The sequence below is a fragment of the Dermacentor andersoni genome, chromosome 11, assembly GCF_023375885.2.
Source record: "Dermacentor andersoni chromosome 11, qqDerAnde1_hic_scaffold, whole genome shotgun sequence".
Classification (NCBI taxonomy): Eukaryota; Metazoa; Arthropoda; class Arachnida; order Ixodida; family Ixodidae; genus Dermacentor; species Dermacentor andersoni.
In genome coordinates this window covers 23,249,434-23,270,192 of record NC_092824.1, presented here as the reverse complement: position 1 = coordinate 23,270,192, position 20,759 = coordinate 23,249,434, and the positions used below count along the sequence as shown (strand labels likewise).

Below are 20,759 nucleotides of genomic sequence, written 5' to 3'. Positions count from 1 at the left end.
GGATGCTCAGAAGCGAGCGCCATCTGGAGGCGTCGTGATTGGTCGGCCCGTTGGGAAAGGGAATAGCCAGGCTGCAGCCGAGGGTCACGAAACCAGGCGAGGAGGCAAAGAAGAGAGCTTTGCATTAAAAAAAATAGGTAGGTAAGACACTCGAAAAAATCAGAAAATGAACTTAGTGGCGCAATTTACCCCCACCCCCCCCACCCGTTTTAAAGCGCACACTCATAGCATCCATCCATCGATTTAGTCATACTAAACGTGCAGAGGCACATCTGAGCATTTCTGAAAGAAAGAAATACCGGGTGAAAGTTTAGAATTTTTTCAACAAAAAGAGAGAGTTTGACCTGAGGTAATATTCTTTAGCCTTCTACTCTGCTCAAAGGTGAGCGAACCACAAAAAATAACAAAAAGGGTATAAATAATGATGTTGACAATACGTACAGAAATGTGCGGTTATGCGAGTATATAAGGTCATGTCCGTGGGGCCCTTTCATATTTGAATATAGGCTGTGTTAATAAAAAATTATAAAACAGCCCTGATGGCTCGTAAAATGTGACCGTAAACGGTAGGCATGGGCGTCGCCAATGCCTGCCGTTCCCGGTCACATTATACATATATATATATATATATATCAAATTAGTATGTATTTAGGCTCATAAACGTCTATATAGCGCGCCAATATGTTAATATAGAAGTGGATTAGGGTGAACACATGCCATGATATACATTATTTCATAGGTTTAACCACTGGGCGTATGCCTGTTTATGACGAATCCTGCAGAATGGTTATCTGCAATCGGGACCCAAGAGGCGCAGATTACCTAAACATCATACCAATTCTCCTCTCGACACGCATTATACATCACCTTCGTCACCGCAAAATCACTGCGACGTCTCGCTCTCTGGATCGGCCTTATTCGCTGTTTGAATTTCGGCATTGCTTGGGAGCGTTGCGGTGCATAAACACAGAAATTGCTAGAGAATAATGCGGTAAGCTCTGCGGCGGATAAGCATAAATACTCCATAAATAGCATGTTGCAGAAGACGAAGGAAAACAAAAGTTTACGCATCGCGGTTAGTTAAGAAGTATTTAGTACCCGCTTTCAAAATGCTTCCTTTCACTTTTATTCGATCATGTGTGTTGTATTTGCATATTCATTATGTGACAAAAGGTGCAGTTTGTACACGAGGTCTCTTCGCCTTTCATAAGCCACCACTGCGTGCTACGTTCGAGCAATGCGAAATATGGGCATACAGGTCGTGATGAAAATTTGGTGGGATCTGCGAACACGCGCCGAACTGCGCTTTATCGCCTTTTGATAAGGCCAGAGCTACGTGTTGTCAAGCACGCACGCTACAAAGGATGCGCATGCGCAGTGCCATGTCTCGACACCAGGTGATGGTTTGGGAAGAGGGTTTAGTAATGCGCCATGGCACGCCCTCGCAGATTGCGTGAAGTATGACCGCCTCTGCGCTGTCCTGTCCTGGGAAATAACCGGTTGCACTTACCGTACTGGACGGGCGACCATGGCTGGGAAAGAAATAGCTGGACCCCACATTACGATGTCGAGTGGCAGTTGCAGCGCGGACCAGGGTACAAGCACTGCAGCCACTGATCTAAACCATGGCAGGTGAGCTTCCATTGAACATTTACATCGAATAGTGTCAAACCTAGAGAAGTTGTTACACGCAGATTGCCAAACATCTAGCTTCTTTTACGGTAAGCATTTGTAGCCGAGCTCTCATGGGTTTTGCCGAACGTGGCTGCTGCTGCTGTCTTGGTGAATACGGCTCACATTTGCAATGTGGAATTGGCTTGCACGTAGCCCTAGCACATCGGCAGTTATAGCGGAGCTAGCGCCTAAGAAATTACTCAGTCAACGAACACGCCCTACCTAATATCCTCTACGAATAAAGCGCAGGCTGTAGATTGTCTTATTCTTTTGGCGAAACGAAGATTTCTACGCTTTAGGGTTTCGTGCGCTTACCCGGTTAATTTATTGACACGTATGGTTATCCACTTCTGCACTTACGCCAATACTAAACCTACACTTCAGTTAAAGTTTGGGGCTTTATGCGCCGAAAGCACGATGTGATTATCAGGCTCGTCGTAGTGGGCGGCTTGGGATCACTTTCGACAACACGGTGTTCTTAATGTGAACCCCACGGAACACGGGTTTTATCAGGCCCCAATCGAAATGCGGCCGCAGCAGCCCGTTTTTGATCACGCCACCTCTGGCTTAGCCGCGCAGCGCCAAATTCCCGAAGCCGCCAAGAGGAGAAATATTAACTTTGTCTGATCGCGGAATAGTCGTGCAGTGAACTTGGCCAATGTCGGTTACAAAGTAATCTACGTGTCGTGTGGTTGGGGGTTCCGTGTCTTTGTGATTTTGTCGAGCATAATTCTTGCGCTGCTACGAGCTTTGCAGAAGATGTCTTATAGCCCCGCCGTGCAAGATTACCTTCATATAGGCTTCAAAAAGGTCGCTCATGCTCTGTGCATATTTGCTTGCATAGATAAAGGCCCTGTTATTTTCCACCTCATATATGCGCATCCACGCGAGGCGACAAAATGTTCGTGCCCATGAGCGTCAATTTGCCTACGCTAATCTTGGTGCGACGTTAGATAGAAATTTATATGGATTGGAAAAATGGCTCTGTTCCAGGTTATTTGATTACATAAAGCGGTAAGATTGCCGTTCTAATATGTGATGACACATCCCAAATTGCACTGCATGCGAGGTATGCAGCGTCAAAGTTGCGGTAAAAACGCACTGCTTTTCTATTTACTTTTCTTAGGAATATTCTTAGTCGATGAAGCACAAACATAACTGGGGGGAAAATGTATTTCATCGACAATCTCGCGGATCAATATATTGGATCTGGTGACATCCTGAATGTTCGTTCGAAGTAGATTCGCCTTGATAACGCACCGGATGCAATTTTCGCATTGCAATATGTGCCGTCAAGTATTAATTAATAATAATTGGAACTTTTTGTTAAATTGCCATACATACATTTTGATCGCTTCTGCAGAGACTGAGAAAGGCCAAGGAAAGACGGGGAGGTTAATCAGAGATTATATTCGGTAGGCTGCCCTGTGTCGGGGGAGCGGCATAAGGATGCCATAAGTAAGAGCGAGAAAAAGAATTAAAAAAAACACCCACATACATACGACACAGAATTGTTTCTTTAGGCACAGTAACGGAGTTTGAGAAGGCGTTCCTATTGTTACGCAGTGTCGCCGTCCAATCCTACGTCACAAAGTGTACAGTCACAATTTGTCGCAAAGTCCCGCGTATTTTAGGCAACTAAGCAGCGCGTTTATGGCAGATCGCAATGATCTTGCCTTAGGCCAATTTCCAAGCATGTCTTCCATTAGTGGGCGCTTCTCCAGTTGGTGTATGGTGGCTTAGGGGGCTGATCTTGGGGGGTCGAAATGGGGGCAGTTCCAAAGAAGGTGTGCGATTGTGCCATTTCTCCCACCGAATTCACAAAGTGGGCTGTTGGCCATCGCCATAAGAAAGGAGTACGCCTTTCAAAATGCTACTCCAAGCCATAGACGGATTTGAAGGGTGCAGATACGTCGTGGAAGCTCAGGCGGAATACGGAGCTCTAAATTAGGGTCCAGATTATGAAGGCGTGCACTTGGAAATTCGAATGAATTACATTGAGCTAATGTCAATTCACGCGCAAGTGCGGAACGTTTTTTCGCTGCATCGGCTCTCGATGTCGGCTCGTGAAATTGACGCTTGCGTCTGGGAGTAAACCAGCTCAATGAATAAAGCTGTGCTATGTGACATAAGTAATTTTAGAACTCAGTCATTAAAAGAAAGACACGGTAAATGGGGGGGGGGGGGGGGGGCTTAGTAATCTTAGGAAGCGCAGTTCGGTATCATTGCCCTTCTTACCTGTCTTTCTCTGAGCGTGCGGCAAACGTGTTCCCGATAATGTCTAGCAAAGCTTGGTTTGTGTATAAGTACGCAGCGGGCGAAAGATTTCCTCTTCTATATAAGCACAAATCAATTTTAGCACATTAAGCTTTGCAAGAACAATGCCTGTGCAGCTTTTTTGGGCACCGAAGCAAAAGTTTACAGGCTGTGGCTTGTTCGATTGTTAAAGTTTGCTTAAAAGGGCAGCCACCGCACATTTGCTACGCCACGGTTTGTTTATGGTTCAGCTACACTCGTGAAAAAAAGGCTAAAGGTGTGATTTGATGACGAATGTATGACGGCCATCGATGATACTTGCTTGAAAGTAGTACTGACATGATATTTTTGAGCGCTTATTTCGTGCGCTAAATCAAAATGCTGTTCCTCTAAATCCTAATAAAATGATTACAAGCCTGTTCTCTGAGATTTTCAAGAATGTTTTTGAACGTTTCACTCTAGGACCTCAAAAGCAAGAAAATGAATCGTCTAAGATCTTGTCAGTACCCCGTTAAAGGTATAAATGTGTAGGGCGGTTGTGTTTTAGACGCTTTGCTTCAAAACGATCTTTTTTTAAACCTTATATATACAGGGAACTAAATATATCGGAAGCCCAGACGTCTACTACTGTTGGCTTTGACTTTCGGTCACTAAGCTAGAGGACGAGGGATCGAATACCTTCAGCGGTGACCACGTTTCGATGGAGGCCCAATGGAAAAACGCTCCTGCAATGAGTGCACGTTCAAGAACTCCAGGTTGTCAAAATTAATCCTAAGCCCCCCACTACGGCGTGGCCCATTATCACATTGTCGTTTTGGCTCGTAAACCCCTCAGAGTTTTAATAAACGCAGACGCGAGAAGACTGAACAGCTGGCGTTTCTTACGCGCGTGTTTTCTTAGTCATCAGAAGCCAAGTCTCAGTTTCCTAGCAATAACTCGAGACCATCTCTTCCGGCTTGATGCAGTGGATGGATTTTTCTTGCGATTTTCAACTGAGAGGAGATGGCGGAGCAAGCGGCAAGAAATTTCATTGTCAGTAGCAGCGTAACTGCTTTGATTCAACCGATTATTTATTGTTTTACCGAATTAGCGAAGCAAAAAGAAACACATTACCTGCTTCACAACGTCTACCATTGCCGGTGGATCTCTTTATTGAAACTCGCACGGATCTTGAGCACGTCATCTTTCCAGAAATTTTTGGCAGGCTTCCAAAAAACCCCGTGTATCTATTTTCTCCGTGTGGACCTTAGTGGCTCCCGTTTTGCGCGAAAAGGAAAGTTGTAGAACTGGCTTTACGCATACTCCCCCTTCGCAGGTACAGAAACATGGGAAAGCACTGTATTGAAAAGCACACACTTTATTGCCTCTTTATGCCTTTTTCGGGCGACGCTTTCCGCCCCCCTAAAACTTAAGGGTATCGCTCAGCGTAAAGCGCGCCTGCATGCATGGGGACTTTCTCGAATATTATCGTTGACTCTGTCTGTGTGTGTGTATATATATATATATATATATATATATATATATATATATATATATATATATATATATATATATATATATATTTAATATGGGTGTGTGTATTCTAATTTCTTGCGCGACACAAATTCTGGATAGTACGCGAGCACCAAAGATTTCGGTAGACCCCTCCGTGACTCATGCACATGCATATATAGCCGACGCGCTTGACCACGACACCAGATTTCAAAGATCCATGCGTGTTCACGTCCCTAACCCTATATTATGGGCACAGGTTCACATCATAAAGACTCAGTTTTGGAGCTGGTCGATGTGCGCTCGGGTCTCTTTCTTCACTGTCAAGGCAAAACAACGATAAGGTAAATTACGGGGCTTTGCAATTTCAACTGTCGTGTAGCACGCACAATGAATGGCTTACAGCCATACCATTGGCTTTCTTTCGCCTCGTTGCTTTTTAGCATACTTGAAAATGGCTCCATGCGAGAACGCGCTTTTGAAACGTTCTCTATTCTTAAAATTCGGTGAACAAGGTGATTGTTCCTTGGCGCCAAACCCATCATCGGCAAGCATCGGCACTGTCAAATAAGTGTCCGTTGCAAAAGCGGTAGCACTCGAGAGCAGTATGTTTTTCTGGAAACAACTCCACGGTCCCAAACATCGGCTCTTTACGGCAAAGTTTCACTAATGAAGTGCCTTCCCGATTTGTTCTCTCGCAGAGTCCCCGAAGAAACCAGGGAAGCAGCGTGGCACCAGCGAGAGAACCCGGCTGCCAACAGAATTCATAAGTGCCACGTTTGCCGGTGCCTTTTCACCAACATGGAGGCCTTCGAAAAGCACGCCGCTGACCACTCGCTTGGGAAAAGCAAAAACTGTCCCGAGCGTGGCAAATCGTTTATGACGTCTTGGCTCCTCACCAGGCATTTACTTTCGCACGGCGAACCACCCTTTGAGTGCGGCTTGTGCAGCCCAAATTTTTATAGAAAAGATGGCCTCAAGAGCCACATGCTTGCATGGCACGTCGGTTCACAGGACTGAGAAGGCGTCGAAGGGTCTTCTTAGCACAGCAGCACGCGCCACGAAATTGGTCGAGAACGTCATGGAGCACTGTCGCACGTGACGGTGGCATCGGCATCGCTAGAGCCGGAAGTTCGCCCTGGAGGAGTGACTTCTCGGGATGTCACCCTGGCGCCAAAATCCGTCGTGTGTTTTCGCAGAAGAACTTGCGGTCTGGGGTTCAACTGTTCTAGCTGTGAGCTAATTTTTTGACAAACAAAACTGGGCTAATCTTATTAATTCTGACTACGGCTGACAAATGCCTGCCAATAAAGTTCTTACAGTGGTTATCTCGAGGAATGCTGCGCGCCAGCTTTGAGGCTTTCTCAGAAGAGCGCAGCCGTTCTTCGCCATCCTTTAGCCATGGTTAAAATAAATTTGCAAGTCTCCTGGATTGAACAATATAGCGAGATGTGTTTCTTGGAAGAAATTGTAGCAAGGATATTTATAGCAGAGTTTTAATAGTGAAGTTGAGTGACACGTGCCACCCTAATATTGTCGAGCTTTGCTGGTAACGTTATGAATACTTTTATCACCTTGTATTGTACAAACAAAGCAGCTAAAAAATGGTACACATTTGTTCAATGGCGGAAGCTCCAGACTCTGCCTGGAAAAACGTGATGCTCAAAGCGGAAGAACTACTGCTCTAGTTGGCTTAGCTCGAGCATGTAACTGCTGATCAAATAAAACATTGCAGTGGCTAATTATTGGACATTAATGATGATTCTTTACTCGCATCCCCTTAATAACGTCGTGGAGACAGTCACCAAGCGTGCTTGATTTGATCAGGTGTACTGTAGATGCTTTCATTCAGGTGTTTTTGTATAAATATCGATAATCATTCTTTTTGTCAAAGCTTCTCCATCTGCCTTGTATCGCAACGTAGACATGCAATGAATCAGGTCGTATCAATTTCTTTTCTGCTTACACCAATACTCTTAATGTCTCTTGGTTATCGGGATTCCTGAGCTGTTATTGCTCCCAGCCATTCTAAGTTGAAGCGCTTTTGGAAGGTTTATGTTACCTCCAGGTCTCATTGGTTAAAGCCTTTCGGATGCCATTGGGAAGTGCCGAGTGGTCTCTGAAATTATGCTGCAGCATTCACATGTCTCATCATGTTACGAATATTTGCTCCGGCATGTTTTTGCCCCAAGGCAACCAGCTTGAGCCTCAAACACAGCTCGAGCCCTTGTGTTATCCAAAAGGTTTTTCTTCCAAATTTCATTGTTACCATTCCTGTAATTCTCCCTGGTCTTTTTGTTTTCATTCTTTACAGCCAATTCGCTGCCTCTGTTTCTCTCTTTTGCCGCCGTGGTAGCTTAGTGGCTATGGTGTTGAGCTGCTATGCGTCTGGTCGCAGGATCGAATCACTGCCACGGCGGCCGTATTTTGATGGAGGCGAAATGCGACAACAGCCGTGTATTTAGATTTAGGTGCACGTTAAAGAACCCCAGGTGGTCAAAATTTCCGGAGTCCTCCACTACGGCGTGCCTCATAATCGGAAAGTGGTTTTGACACGTAAAACCCCATAATTTAATTTTCTTCCTTATATCTTGCTTTATAGGTGCGTGTTCTAAGGCATCCAGATTTCGCTTCGAAAAGTAATGAGCTTCCCTTTGAGTTATCCTAAATGGTTTCTTTCCTGATTTTGCTTTTTCCTCTTAAGTAGTTACTCATGGTAGGTTTCTTTTCCATTGATCCACCCATGAGATTATTTCAGCCTCTCTCACTTTCTCCTTGACCTTCTTTGGTTCTTTGTTGTCCACCCTACAGGCCGCATACTTGCTGGTCAGCTTCCTTGTCCTTTTCCTCCACTGTGAATCAATGTTTTTCTGTACACATACCTGCACACTCTCCCAACCAATTCACTTTCTTCCATATTCCTTAGCCGTTCGTCATATTCAATTTTACTGCGAACTTCCGTCACTTCAAAACTAGTCCAGCCCATATCACCCTGCACAGCTTCATTTATAGTCTTCCCTTGAGCGCCCAATGCGAGGCGACCCCCTGACCTTTGGTTCCCGTCGAGTCCTGATTGTACCCCTGATTTAAAGCAAACAATCGAATTTCCAAAAGTAAGTCCTGGAACCATTACACCTTTCCACATACCTCGGAGGACCTCGTGCCTATTGTATTGCCATAGCGCTCTGTGCTTCATTATAGCTACATTTCTCTTCCCCCTTACTGTTATGGTTTTTTCCTGTGTTTCCATACATCTATTGCCTTCGTTTATCCATATACCAAGGTATTTAGATTCTTTTACCCGAGGTATTTCTTGGCCCTGTATCTCTACTGTATGTTCACTGTTTTCATTGAATACCATAACACCTGATTTTCGAACACTAAATTTCAAGCCTAAATTGTTGCCTTCCTGTCCACAGATATTAGTCAGACGTTGCAAATCACTTTGCTTGTTAGCTAGCAACACAACGTCGTCCGCATACAATAAACCTGGGAGCTGCTGCTCTACTACTTTACCCGCCTGTTTGTATGAGAAATTAAACCCGATATTACTTCCTTCTAGCGCCTTCTCTATCCTCACCATGTACATCATAAACAGCAGCGGGGATAAAGGGCACCCCTGACTCACTCCCTTGTTGATATGAACTTTCTCCTCCCTCCTCATCTCTTCCCATTCGACGCAAATGGTATTTTCTAGGTAGATCTCTTTCAAAAGGGGTAGACAATCATCACCTAAGCCTTCCCCTTCCAGAATATCCCGCAAGATGTTGCTGTCTACGTTGTCGTAGGCCCCTGTAATGTCTAAAAAGGCCACATACAATGGTCTGCTTTCTGCTTTTGAAATTTAAATACACTGAGTAAGGACAAGCAAGTTATCATCCAAACGCCTACCTATTCTGATGCCATTCTGAAGCTCTCCCAATATGCCATTATTCTCTGCCCATGCTTGAAGCTTTAATTTGATTGCCTGCATTGCTAGCCTGTATATCGCCGATATAATGGTCAATGGTCTATACGAGTGAATTGTCTTTCTCCCCCTTACCTTTATAAATTAAATTCATTCTACTTTGTTGCCAACTGTCTGGGATTCGTCTATCTTTTAAAGTTTTTTTTCCACTGCTTTCACAAGAGCTTCCTTACTTTTTGGTCCTAGTTCATTTATCAGCCTAACGGGAACCTCGTCTAGCCCTATGGCTGTGCGCTTAGGAATTTCCTCTTCCGCTTTTTTTCAGTTTAAATTTGTCAGCAGCAGCTCCTTTTCCACTTAGGTCTCTTTTATGCTCTTTTTGTCTTCAAATACAACTTTGTCATTGCCTTGCAAAGATTCGGCTGTTACATTTCGGATGTACTTTATTGCCGCTTCCCCTTCCAGTCTGTTTTCATCTTCGTCTAGGATATGATGTTGTATTGTTGTTGACTTCCTGCCTAATAATTTTATGTGGTTCCAAAATATTCTAGGTGCGGCCTTATTTTCCTCACGTATTTCTGATAACCAACTTTCACTTTTTAATTTTGCTTGCACCACTTTTTCTCCCGGTATATTTCCCATTTTCTGCTTACTTCATCCTGCGGCAACTGCGCCTTCTTTGTCGGCCTGTGCTCTCGAGATGCTTTCTGTCGTTCGGCGATCGTTTCTCGTATCTCCTTGTTCCACCAGCTTTTCGGTTTCTCTTTTCTTTTCCAACGAACATGTTTCTCTTTCCGTATTTCTGTCGTTATTACACTTAGAAGCTCACGATATTCCCACTCTTTACTTAGCGATTTGCCAAGTTCTTCCTCAACTCTGGTGACTATATGTGCTATTTGTTCGGCATTCAAATTCGGACTGGCCATTTTGCTCTCCGTGCTCTTTCCCAACTACATATCCCATTTTCGAAATGATGCGTTTATGGTCACTCCCTATGCAGGTAAACCTTTCCTCATCGATGACCATTTCTCTCAACTTATCATGAATTCTTTCTGTCATCAGACAGTAATCAATGGTCGATTGCCGGTTTCCTACTTCGCACGTGATTTCTCATTCACACTTAGGCCCTGTATTCACGATAAAGAGGTTATGTTGCTCACAAAGGTCTAGCATTGACTTCCCGTTATTGTCGGTATAGCCATCTAAATCCTGTATGTGGGCATTCATGTCCCCTAATAGGACAATTTCAGCACCATTCCCGAAACCGTTAATACCAGCGCTTATGCATTCCTTTCTCTTCTGTGATCCAAATTTTTTGGTTGGTTTGTATTTCTTGCCATTAATATTACGCTAAAGCTATGGCACAGCGCTCAGAAAGTTTGAGTTTTTCGAAGAATTCACTTGGTACACAGTGGTCACAAACGAAGCAATTTTTCTTTCCGTGGTCGTTTTCATCAGAAGCTAAGCGTTAGCGTAACGTTTAGTATGGCGATATATCAATCGTTCTCAATAAAAAATAAGAAGAAATAAATAACTACGAATAATTGAAAACATTTGAATATTTGGCATGCCTTACTTAATGCACATAGCCAGTTTGACGATGGTATAGGTGGCGCGCATGATTGAAGAGAAGCTTCCTTTGCGTGCACACCAGGGTTAGGCTTAGTTGCTTCTCTGTTGTCCGGTCGTTCAGTGACTATCTCGGTAAGCATATTTGTGCATTGTTATACGAAGGTAATATCCGCGCCAATGAAACTGCCAAGGAATAAAATAACCACGAAAGTTAAATATTGCTCAGCTTACGACCAGCCTAACAACTGGCGACCCTTGCGGTGTTTGATTCTGTACTTCTCTATCTTACACGACGCGCCTCCTACACGAGCCACATCAGGGACTTGCATTATTTCAAGAAAAATGAATAACGTCCTATGCTGACTGACAAAGTAGTTCAGGCAAGCAAATCTCTGTTCCGCGTGTGCGTGTATATATATATATATATATATATATATATATATATATATATCTTTGCCTGCTTAAAACCTGTACACATAGTGGCGGCTTAACCATCTATTAAATAAATGGAGAAATTTATTTAGGGGGTTCACTGATTAGATGAATCGTTCGCACATATATTGATACCATTTATCGCATATCGCACGGGTACAACGATCCCCTCGCGACTATCACGCGATTTCTATGTTCTACTTGCGATAAACGAACTCAACAAACTTATCATCAACATCCAAGGAGCACGAGTAAAACGCATCGGCGACGCAAGGCACCATGCGCGCAAGAGCACACGCGCACACGCACACGCGCACGCACACACGCACTCTCACGCACCGAAATGCCAGCACGTCTAAGCACAAACGCATAGAAAAGGATCAAAGAAATCTATCCTCCGTAGTACCAAGGGGAAGTCAGTGAAGGAGCAAATGCCCTCCCACTATCTCTCTCGCATCCGCTTGTAATACGCTTGCGCACAAGCGTCAGGCAATTCCTGAAATGGCCGTCTCGCGTGGTGTTCCAGCAGGCGATGCACCTTGTGGCGGCTCGAAGTAGGGTATAGGCCAGGACTCCTTGAGCCACAGGGATGAGTGCATCCGGGAGCAGGAGTGAATGAAAAGGTCTATTTTATACTATCAACTCTGGCTCCAGATGCGGAAGCCAACGTAGTCAATGTAGGAGCACAATAAATGTCTGAGCTCACATCAGGACACGTGAGGCCAATCCGCTGCACCAGACTTCCCCCCTTTTAAAACAGTCGTCTTCCCTAGGACACTGTACTAGGGAATCCGATGGCTGCATGGTGGCCAATCACAATTGTCGAATCGAACGCAATCTCTCTCCCATGTTGTCGCACCGTTCCCCCAGACCTCGTCTCCTGTGCTGCAACATCGCCTCCGCATAGGAGGCGATCGCGTCATAATCTGGGAAACTCGAGTCCACGCAGTTCCCATGGTAGTCCTCGACGTTGGGCCTCTTGAACAGTTTGTAGGCTTTCAGTGACGATCAGCTTGCAACTGCCCTTCCTGATTTTTAACTCTTCTGCAACATCCGGTGGTCGCTGTCTTCTTGGGGAGAGTTTTGTTGTTGTCCCGTCAACGGTCTGCGTCAGGCTGCGACGACGTCTGGAAGGACGCTGATGAAAGGGGTGTGGTGGTGGGTGGTGGGTGCCTCGTGGCAAAGGCCAAAGAAATTTCCTCTGGTGCCTTGAGCCGTAACAACCTCGATGGTGAACGAGATGAGATCGACGGGAAACGTTTGCATCTGCGAAGCGCGACTGTAAATAATGCATAACGATACGTCGAATTGTCGTGTAGTCGAACAAGGTATGCACCTGGAGCGAACGTTTCATCAAGTGAGATTTTCATTGTAAGTTACAGCCAGGTCTAAAGCAAATCTACTTGCCGAATGGTTTCCAGAAGCCACACTACTTGGGAGACTACTTTACATCGCCTGGTGCATCCAACTTCCTGGGAACGTTTCTCTTGTTTGAAATGTTTTAGCTTCATACTTACTCTCCGTTCTGCTCAGTGCGGTGCATACAAACAGCAGCTCAGCAGAAACCTTCCCCCGGTGTGGTTGCTTGGTAGCTAGTGCTGCTATGGTAGTACTGCTAGGTAGTGCTGCTAAGCGCAAGGCCGCGGGATCAAATCCCTGCCCCGGTGAAATGCAAAAAGCTTAGTGCACTTCCGCTCTGCAAAGAAAGATGACCGGCGAAGCTGTATATGTGGGACCCTTAATGACAAACTACACATCCGCCACGGGTCGGGCCGGTATTTCGCTATCTTTGGGATCAGCCCACGTATGGGGAGTGCTTAGCGACTGCTTCACCTCCGCCACGGGTCGGGCCTGTATCGCACTATATTTGGGATCGGCCGACGTATGGAAAGTGCTTACGCGTGCTTTACCTCAGCCGCGCGTCGGACCGGTATTGCTCTATCTTCGGGATCGGACTACATGTGGGAAGCGCTTATGCCTGTTTCATTTCCGCCGTGGGTCGGGCCGGTATTGCACTATATTTGGGATCGGACCACGTATGGGGAGTGCTTACGCCTGCTTCACCTCGGCCACGGGTCGGGCCGGTATTGCAGTATCTTCGGGATCAGCCTACGTGTGGGAGTGCTTAGCACCTGGTTCTCTTCCGCAGTGGGTGGGCCCGGCATTGCACTATGTTCGGGATCGGCCCACATATGGGGAGTGGTTGACGCCTGCTTCACCTCCACCACGAGTCGGGCCAGTATTGCACTATATCCGTAATCGGCCCACGTATGGCGAGTTTTTTGCTTACGAATCGAACATTTCTTTGGAGTGCAGAGGTATGCAGCTTCGATGTAAAAATGCCCTTGTCCCTTGCATCGGGTGTGCGTTAAAGAACCCAAGCGGTTAAAGCAATCCTTCTGCACTGCAGCAGCAGCTGTCTCATGTGCAGCGTCACTACAACATGTCGTACCCAACTGTTATTACCGCAGCCTCTTCATGCACTTACGCAGATCAGCAACTGTGGTGTTGCGGACCTCGATTACGTGGGTGCTATCTCGACCAAGGCGATGGCATTGAGAGGAATGCGGAATGCAAACAAGGCTTGTGTACTACGTAGAGTGAGCTGCGCGGTAAAAAGCCTTGGGGGTGAAAATGATGGTGGAAGTATGCAGTGGCAGATAATCAAATGATTGTTCTGGCATGTAAAGCCCTCGAATTGGGGAATGCCTTGCCTCGAGCTATACAGCAAAAAATTCAGCCTTTGTGCACAGATTCAAGCATTTTTTTTAACCAGCAAATCGGCGCTTGCACGATATCAGCAATACAAGCAATTTTCAATTTTGGTAGGCAGTCTCATCAGATGGTCAGAGAGAGAGAGGAGAGAGATGCAAATGAGAGAAAGGCAGGGAGGTTAACCAGACTTAAAACCTCCGGTTTGCTACCCTGCACTAGGGGGAGGGAAAGGGGAAGTAAAGACGGAAAGAAGAGCGTGACAAAAATAAAAGCGTGAGAAAAAAAAATATGAAAAGGGATGAAATGGGGTCATTATAGTCTTTCTAATAGGCCACTGTCACGTAGAAAAGTCAACAAAGCCTTGACCGACTTTTGCTGCGACGACAGTTCACGTCGGCATTCCAAAACTGACTGTTCTGAAAGTGGCCTGTCGTCAAGGCGGGCCAATGTGGTCGCTAGTGACAGCCGGTGCGCGCTGTATTGAGGACAGTGGCAGAGCGCGTGTTCGATGGTCTCCTCGCCGCCGCAGTGTCTGCAAGCCGCGCTGTGTTCCATACCGACTCGGAAGGCGAAGGATCTTGTTTAGGCGACACCAAGCCACAGGCGGCAAAGTACTGCTGTTTCTAGTCGAGAGAGTCCAGATGGGGGTCGAAGTCGAAGGGATGGGTCCAGTCTGTGTAGACGTGTATGCCTTAAGCTTGGTGTGTTCCATAAAGTTTTGATGGCTTCATTTGCAAGCACAAGAATTTTCGTTGCAGCGTCTGTTCTTGAGAATGGAATGGAGTCTTGCAAGCCCTCCTCATGTGCAGATCGTGCTGCTGCGTCGGCAAGTTCATTGCCCATTATGCCACAGAGGCTTGGAATCCACCGCAACGTGATGTCGTGTCCTTGCTCGACGAGGTGGTGAAGCAGCAGTCTGATTTCTAGAACTAGTTGTTCGTGGGGTCCTCGGCGTAAGGCAGAAACCAAACAATGAAGTGCAGCCTTGGAGTCAGTGAACACGCTCCATTTCTTGGGTATTTCTTCAGAAATTACACGAAGTGCACAACGAATAGCAGCAAGCTCCGCGGCAGTCGATGTAGTCTGGTGAGAGAGTCGAATCTTTATGGTGGAAGGTTTTGCAGGAAAGATCACCGATCCTGCAGACCCATTCACCGTGGTTGAAGCGTCAGTATACAGATGATGATGATCGTTGTACGTCTCGTACAGCAAGAGCAGTGAAAGCTGCTTGAGTGCTGGAGACGAGAGTTGGGCTTTTGTTCGTATGCCTGGTACGATAAGTAGAACCTTTGCTTGAGCCAAGCACCATGGTGGAAACGGAACTTTCGCTGGAGCTGTATAACCTTATGGAATGTATGCACGGTAGGGCAGGACAGTTTCACAAAAGGAAGCACGTGGTCGATCCTCTGGTAGTGTTGCTAGATGATGGGCAGGGGCTCGAGGAAGGTGTCTTATGTGTGCTCTGAGTGCTTCCATGACTATATGGGTCTTGGCTGGGAAATCGTGTGCAATCGCAATGGTTGCAGCCGTTGACGAACACCGCGGCAATCCAAGACACACTCTAAGCGCCTGGGCCTGGACGCTTTCGAGTGTACGGATATTACTTCTGCAGGTGTTGGTCAGCACAGGCAAGCTGTATCGCAAATACCCAAGAAAGAGCGTCCTGTACAGTTGCATCATTGCATGAACTGAAGCACCCCAGACATTTCCTCCAAGAAACTTAAACACATTAGAGATATCCGTCAGGCGCTTCTTTAGGTAGGCCACATGAGGACTCCAGCAGAGGTCGCGATCAATGATTACTCCTAAGAATCGGTGCGTCCTGACATAAGGAATGTTTTGACCGTCGAAAGAGACATCGTATGATCGCATTGGCTTTCGGCTAAACGCGACCAATGCGCATTTTTCTGGCGAGATCTTGAGGCCTTGTTCATTTAAGTAGGCCGATGTTGACATGGCAGCTTTTTGAAGCCTGGCGCGTACTTGCGGCCGTGTCACACCAGATGCCCACACGCAGATGTCATCGGCATACATTGAAATTTTAACTGTGTTCGGAAGTCGTTCCACGAGACCAATGAGTACAAGGTTGAAAAGCGTGGGACTCAAGACACCACCTTGTGGAACTCCATGGTGCGTATAATATTGCGAGGTTGGGCAAGCTTCAGTGTTAAGAAATAGAGACCGCCTATGTAAATAACTGCGAGTCCAACGATATAATGGACCGCCTAGGCCCACTGATTCCAATGCTTCAAGTATGGCGTCATGAAGAACGTTGTCGTAGGCTCCCTTTATATCTAAGAACATTGCGACAGATAACCTCTTACACGTCTTTTGGTGTTGAACATAGGTTACCAGATCGATAACGTTGTCGATAGAACATCGGTGACGTCGAAAACCAGCCATGGCGTCCGGGTAGATTTCGTAATGTTCAAGATACCACTCAAGTCTGGCGAGGATCATTCGCTCCATTACCTTCCCAACGCAACTTGCCAGCGCAATTGGTCGGTATGAAGTAATCTCTAAGGGAGACTTGCCAGGCTTAAGAAGCGGTACCAGGCGGCTGAGCTTCCAATCTTGAGCAACTTTGCCCTCTTGCCAGGACTCGTTATAGATATGAAGGAGTGCACTTCGTGCCCGTTCACCAAGGTGACATAGCATGCGGTAAGATATGTCATCCGGACAAGTCGACGACGACCGATTACATAGGGCGAGCGCCGCGTCAAGCTCTTGCGTCGTGAAAGGCAGATCCATGCGTGAATCGCGTGAATCTGGAATACGGTTCAATGTAAGCAAACCTGTACGAGTTGGCTGGCCCGCAATCATAGCACAGAAGTCTTCTGCCACGTCAATGTCTTGTCGGCGCTGGAATAGTGCTAGGGCCTTAAACGGGAAACGCTGTTCCGGAACAGAACGTAGACCTCGCACAGTTCTCCATATTTGAGATAGCGGTTTGCGTGGATCTAGCGACGCACAAAATTTCGACCAACGCTGAGCCTCAAGTTTATCCATGCGGCGTTGTATCTTCTTTTGCATTCGCCTGGCTGTTCTGAGATCCTGAATTGACTTAGTGTGTCGATATCTCCTTTCGGCATGACGGCGAATCGCACGAAGCCGCTCCAATTCCAGGTCGAATTCAGAATGCCTTGGAGAACACGTAAGTGTGCGCGTGGCCGTCTGTGCCGTTTTCTTAATAGCTTGTTGAAGTCCACAAGAGAGGCCTTTGTGACAAGCGTCCTCAATCTGGGATTTAAAGACAGACCAATCTATTCTTCGTATCGTGGTGAACGTATACGTGTTGGACATTCCCTTGATCTTGAGGTAAGTGGGGATGTGGTCACTTCCGTGCGTTTCAATGTCCAAAAACCACTTAACATGTGTGGCGAGGCGGTGGGAGACGAAAGTCAAATCGAGGCAGCTGCTGTACGTTATTCCCCGCAGAAATGTTGGACTCGCGTCATTCAGCAGGTAGAGACCATTGTTGGAAGCTAATGAAGCTAGTCGTCTTCCCGTTGCGTTAACCTTTCAGCTTCCCCAAATGGTATGGTGAGCGTTGAAATCCCCGGTGATAATCCATGGACCAGGTTTTGTTTTCAAGATGTCTTCTAGTCTTTCGGTGTCAAAAAAAATTGATGGCGACAGATACACCCCCAAGAGTGCAAAGGTGACTTTCCTATTTTTAACAGTCATGCACACATACTGATTGTCGTCATGAGGTTGCACCGGTTGGACGACGTAAGTGAGTTCACGGCGAATAAACACGACCACCTTGCTACTTTTGATGTCGCTTGATGAGAATATTGTCTCGTAGCCGGATAGTCTCATTGGATGGGATAATCTTGGTTCACAGATGACAATGATTGGAAAGCGGTTAGTGAGAACAAATTGACGAAAATCGGCGATGCGAGATCTTAGACCTCTCGCGTTCCACTGAAGGATCGACGCTTCTCTGACCTCCTTACGAAATGACTTGTGATTGTCAGTCATGGCTTCACTCAAGGCTTGCTAGGACGGGGCTCAGCGCGTCGAGCACTTGTAGTCCACTACGAGCAGATGGAGTGTCAAGGCTTGTCAGCATGGCCCTGATGACATTCACAATGGATCGCAGCACCGGGATCATTTGGCAGTCGACTGTTGAAGCCTCACCGACAGAAGCGGGCTTCGATGGGAGCATCAAGCGTGGAGGCTCCTTAGAAGACTGAGAGCTTGCAAGCGCCGGCCGCTCTTCCACGGGGGCAGCATTTCCCGTCTGAGGCCTCCTTGTGCTCTCGGGCGTTCTATATGAAGATGATGGCGTTGGCGCAAGCGGCGCACGAGCTCCACCCTGTCTTGAGCGTTTCCGTCGATGACGACGTCGACGCCGGATCTTTTCTGAGGCTTTTCTATGGGTTGAGTTTGCTTGAGAACTTCGAACTCTTTTTTGATTCTTGGGCATTCTTTAGACGTCGCTTCATGGGTGCCTTCACAGTTGCCACACCTAAAGTTTGTGGCACGGCAGACGTCTACCGTGTGTGACTCCGCGCACCGGGGGCATATTGGGGAGTTCGCGCAGGCGCCCTTAACAACCAAGGCACAAATTTTATCCATTCCATTAAAAGAAAATTCAGTCTTATATTTTGAGATAATTGGAACTGTTTTTAACAAGAAACATTAAGCTGGAGCTGCGCTAGACGACACAGTTGTCCGAATACTTTGGGCAGTTTATTCCGAAAGGTGAAAGATAGGACGTGTATGAATGATTTTGGCGGTGCCATGACATTCCTCACAGAGTATTCAATAAATATACGGGGGCATCATTGTGGCACGACTAGACACGTGAAAATGCATCTGAGTCCAATAAACACCACCCTGGCAGCTATTAGCCATCCCACTACGCTTGCCTAAGGGGCCTCGACAGTGCAGCTTGGTATCCAATCTAAAATAAGTTACCCCCTTATAATTGAGTAAGATATTCCAGTCAGCCTAAATCGCACCTTTTCTGGGTGTAAGGAATGCCAGTGCGCCTTTATTCACAATTAATAGTGTATTCTCTTTTTAGTATGTGTAAATTATATTGCACTGCACGCTGGCCTGCTGAAGTGCCCCGCCACCATGGTTGCAGAGATCACACCTCAACCAAGCAGGAAACGAGGCTGAAGAGAAATACCCTGCGTATGTAGATTGAAGAGTATAGTTGGTTTCATTCGGACCGGTTTGTGTGAGGCTTACGTTAGGTCACTGGAAAACATCTTCTGGTGATGATGACGATGTGTGGGGCTTAATGTAGCAATGGCCAGATATGGCCAAGGAACTCAAGCAGAAACGCTAGCTTTTTCGATCACGCCTAGTTATCCTGCCTGTCGCAGGACGTCACAAAACGACAGAAACTCACCAGGTCGAAGCTACGTGTACGCAGTGAAGATGCGTTAATATGCTTCAACAAAACGAAATGCCTCCATTGGTGCTGGTATCTCTGCTATCTTATTCTCTACTATCTATCACTGCTATCTTATTTTATTGTCTTATCTCTTATTCTATGACAGCCATATAGAGAGCCTACTTCTACTCCGCAGATTTTTCAATGATCTGATTAATGACAGAGATGTGATCCATGGCAGGATGCACCTTCCGGAAGCAAGCCTGCTCTCTTGGTTGACTTAAGTAAAGTGTTGCCACGATCCTGTTAGATGTTACTTTGGCGAATATTTGACGCATTATTGAAAGCTAGGTAACGGGCGTATTATTCTTCAATTATTTAAAGTCTTGCGCTTCAGTATAATATCAGCATTTTTGGAGGTCTTTGGTATATACGCTAGCAGCTGTTAGACATTGCGTATAAACAGCCGTAAGCTTTTCAACTGCTTGATTTCCTCTGTTTTTGAATAAATTGATGGGTATCCAATGTTCACCTTCCATTTCGAGGCAAGTCCTGCCAGGCTTTTATAACTTCATCGACAGTTGTTGAAGGAGGCTCTATAAGGTTTTCACCATTTCCTTCAATTAAAGTTGTGTGCTGCTCTGGGAACTGGGAAGGTTACTATAGTTTTTCTGTTGCTCTTACTATGTCATCAAAATTGTTCGATGGAGAACCCTGGTCGTCTTTCACTGCATGCATCTTGCCCTGTTCTTGCCAAGTTCTCTTCTCAGTGATATGGTATTGCAGCAAACCTTTTAAAGCTTCCTAATTTTTTTCCCACGGGACAATTTCGAATATCGCTGACATTCTTCGCCTCGATTAGCTTCGACAGCCAGGCATATTTTAAATGATCTATTGACCTTAGCCGTTGTGACGTTTCTTCGTTAGTTTCTTCATTCCTTTATATATATATATATATATATATATATATATATAAGTTCACGCTTATATTTGCACCGCACAGCAGTACCAGTGAACGGGTTTATATACCCCCGGGGCGCTATCAGGGCAGTAGTGGAATGAAATCCATGGTTCGACCGAAAACCGTATTTTCGGGAAAACACATGGCTGGACACATCTAGCTCAAACCAATCGTTCAAATGAATGAAAAATTACCAGCAGTTCTGAGCGATAGTCAAGCATCCATTGGGATAGCAAATAAGTGGACGGCTATACGAAGTAAGGATTTTAGTTTGAACTTGTACACATAGGCACACTAACTAAACTACGAATTTGGTGTCACGCATCCACGTGCAAACATGAACACATCTCGCTCGATGACCGCGAGAACTCGCTGGTAAAACGCGGGCTTCTCGCAGA

The 20,759-nt window shown here is 46.1% G+C and overlaps 1 long non-coding RNA gene across 1 annotated transcript; it reads left to right on the top strand.

The window, feature by feature from the left end:
• The first annotated feature begins 1,357 nt into the window (after positions 1–1,357).
• On the top strand, positions 1,358–6,759 carry LOC129381393 (uncharacterized). Its single transcript, XR_011890924.1, has 2 exons — positions 1,358–1,632; positions 6,123–6,759. It is a non-coding gene; the product is annotated as an uncharacterized lncRNA (long non-coding RNA).
• Positions 6,760–20,759: the final 14,000 nt, after the last annotated feature.